The sequence below is a fragment of the Poecilia reticulata genome, linkage group LG6, assembly GCF_000633615.1.
Source record: "Poecilia reticulata strain Guanapo linkage group LG6, Guppy_female_1.0+MT, whole genome shotgun sequence".
Taxonomy (NCBI): Eukaryota; Metazoa; Chordata; class Actinopteri; order Cyprinodontiformes; family Poeciliidae; genus Poecilia; species Poecilia reticulata.
The window spans coordinates 6,193,344-6,196,934 of NC_024336.1; the positions used below are offsets into that span (position 1 = coordinate 6,193,344).

General features: G+C 39.7%; 1 long non-coding RNA gene across 1 annotated transcript; it reads right to left on the minus strand.

Moving 5' to 3' along the window:
- Window positions 1-564: 564 nt before the first annotated feature.
- On the minus strand, window positions 565-3,591 carry LOC103465815 (uncharacterized). The gene is made up of 2 exons (XR_533855.2): window positions 3,503-3,591; window positions 565-1,698 (listed from the first exon to the last, which is right to left on the minus strand). It is a non-coding gene; the product is annotated as an uncharacterized LOC103465815 (long non-coding RNA).

The following is a 3,591-nucleotide window of genomic DNA, read 5'->3' on the forward strand; positions in this document are numbered from 1 at the left end:
CACACACACACACACACACACACACACACACACACACACACGCGCACACACACACACACACACAACATAAAGAATGGTCAGTTTGCCTGAGTCAGGCTTCTTGATATTCCCAGATCGATTTCTCTGAAGACAGATGCTCATCCCGTATCCTTTATACAGAAGTGCCACGCCATTCCTGTTGATGTCATCCAAAATGCCACTCAGGAGGCTTTTTTCGCTGCGACCCAATCAGCTGTGCATGCACAGTATCATATGATTATTCTATATCGAATCGCAAGTGTCCTCTGGTCGTGACTTTATAGCTCTGTGAAGCCAAATTGCAGAGTTGCCGGTGCACATTAGTCCTAATCTCCAAGAAGCTACAAGCGGCTTCTGAATGTTAATAACGCCCAGAATAGCTTTGACAGCACTATTGGATCTCCAGCGCTTCATCCCAAATCTCAGGGGTCTACAGCTACCGTACCCTGAGGTCCGAAACCCCCTCTCCTTGCTACGCCCTCCGTCCCTGCGGCCTGCTCCCTGCCCCACTTCCTCTTTGCATTACCTCCATCCATCAGGCCAGGCTGCTGACACACTTGTTTAATAATTAAGGGCAGGTTCATAATTTTCTCGTCCTTGTGGAAGTCCACAAATGGTCTCTGTGAATCGCTGGACCTCTTCAGACTACTGACAGCCCTCCGTCTCTGTAGTAAAATCACCAGATGAATGTGAAACCAAGTGAAGCATTACCTGGTTGGCAGAAAGTCTTCATCGTATCACCAAAGCTGATGAGACTCTGGGAACAATGAACGTCTGGATGGACATCTTCAGAAAAAAAAAAAAAGACTTTAAAACAATCGAAATATTTGCACCTTAAACCGCCAACATAGACAAAATATGCATGGCCTTGCAAAAAAGTATTTAAATATCTTGAACTCTGTTATATTTTTATTACATCGCGACAAGAAACCTAAGTGTGTTTTAGTGGGATTCAGAGATAGTCCAACCCAGGGTAAATCATATTTGTGGTTTTTAGTGTGTCATATGAACACACAATCACACACAATAGGATTCTGTTGCAATCAGAATTTTACTGGATCAATGAGCCACATCATTGGTCCAACTATCTATGGCACAACTCCAACCCTATACCAAAACATGCCATCACCCTGAACCCCGTGACAATGACAGAGGAGCTGATGCTAAACTGATTGAGTTTGATTTTGAAAAGAATAATGAGGGACGTTGTAATGCCTAGAAAAGACCTATATATGCCTCAAAAGACCTCTAATTGCAGGAAAATGCACATCCCACTTGTTAGATTTTGTATTATTTTCCATTTATCTCCCCATGACGCCCTACTTTCTGCTCCCTACTTTAGCTCCAATTAAATACACTGAACTTTAAGGTCGTAGCGTAATAAAGACGAAGCTCAGGAGGTGTGAATCCGTTTTGGAAAATACTGTAATTAAAATCAATCCACACCTAAAACGTTCAACATCGTCTCTCTGTCCATCCTGTCGTTTTTATCAAAGTTCTCATCCCGAGAACGTCCTTGTAGTCTGGGGGCAATGTGGATCTCATCTTACGTTGCTTCAGTCGCTCACGGCGCAGAGTCAGCAAGCTTGTCTGGGTGAGAAACTGTAAAAGTTAACATCGACGAATCCACCGCTGTGACCTTCCTGCTTCGGTTACATCACCGCACGGCGCTCGGGCAGCCTGGCAAACACAAAACCACAAAAGGATATCACAGTGAGGCACGAAGGCCCTGCTGAGATACGGACAACGTGAGCGCCGTCTCTGCGTGCTGACTGGAGATGTGTGAAGCGCTAACAAAGGTCACTGGCTTTAATTGCTGCAAGAACAAATGCACGGCCCTGAATCTGCTGCCAGAAAAAGTACAAATCTCACGAAACGATCTACCAGCAATGTGTTTACGCGGAAGTGAAATCAGAAAAAGAAAAGCTGTATTAGTCTTCGATGCCTTCAGGAAACCTACATGTAGCGTGTGTTAGCATGTGCTAGCAAAGGCTCTCTGTTGTTTCCTGTTGTTACCTGATAGAACATGCTCAATTAGGAAATGTTTGCCACTTTATATCAGAGTCAAAGGGAATAATTTGTATATTTTAAAGTGAAGTTCAGTGATATTATTTATTATCTTGTTAAAATGTAAATAAATCCTCAGATGCACAGCATCTGATTTAGCTAAGCCGCTCAAAGTGCAAATGTTTGTATCAGTGGGATAAGATGTAGCGTTTGCAGATATTAAGTCTACTTTTTTCTTTTTTTCTCTGAACATTTGGGAATAGATTTAGAGTTTGACTTTAACTTTTTGCTTTAGAGTGCTTTCCCAGTCTCATAGTTGTTTCAAAATTAACCAGATTGACCAGCAGATTAAACCAATCATTATTTTCCTTAGGAACTATAGACTACTGTAATCTGCCAGCCTTCTTTACTCCTGATATGAACATTTTCGGTACGAGTTATTTCAAAGTTGAAACTCAGCTAAAAGGAGTGGGAGTAAATCTGACTAGATTGTTAGTTTTCCACCAGCTAGGGATTTATTTACTTTTCAACAACCTTACAGTGATGTCACATCTCCCTACTGTCTGCAATAAAACTGTTACTGATAAGGATTTCACAGGACTTCTCTTGAAACGTCTGAGCTGACCCTTTGGGGTCAACCATCAAACCCATTAATCACTAAATGCAACAAACAGCTTAGAATCTTGATTCTGCGGATATTTAGATTTTCATAAAAACAATATATGAGTGGAATGCTGTTCAACTGCAGAGCTGTGTAACGCCGACTGCTCTCTCCAACACACAGAGCCTCTAGTCGCTTTCAGTCCTAAGAAAAAATAATCATCACTCTCAAAAATACTTCTTAAAACTTCACAATAAATTAGCACAATTTTTAAACAATCTAAAACATGAGAGTAGATGGGCGTTTTTCTCTGCTGGGATGCTGGAGTCAGCTGTTTATGATATGAAAAAAGACATTTATGCATTACGGCATGTGTCTACATTTTCAAGTGTGCAAAAAATAAGAAAAAAAAAAAAAAAACGAATCAGCTAAAATATACTGCAATTCTCTTTAGCTGTGTTTTATTTATAGACCCTGCTGTGTTTATATATTTTCAGCGATAAACAGAGGGACATCTCTGTAAATTTTGGGTTTTTTTTTTTAAACGGTTTTGTTTTAATATGAACATTTTATTAGTAATTCAGTAGTTTAAAAAAAAAAAAAAGAAATGTTTGTAAGTTTGTTTAATGTCCTTCAGGCTGCAGGCATCACAGCTTTTCTGGAAACCTTCAGACACAAACTCAAAGCCTATTGCTCTTTTTGACTGTAAGAATGTGGATATTTTTGCAGCGAATTTCTTCTTTGTTTTATTATTTGTTTGTTTTTCAATGCCTTAATAAAGAAAACAATTATGCTTAGGATAACAAATTCAAATATTGTCAGATAATCTCCTAAACTATTCACAGAAAAAAAAACAATAATAAATACATTTCCTACCCAAAATCCTTCGAAAGTGAATATGCGACATGAGTCGTCTCTCTCTCTCTTACAGGCTGAACTCATCGCTGGATTTAAGATGCTGTTCA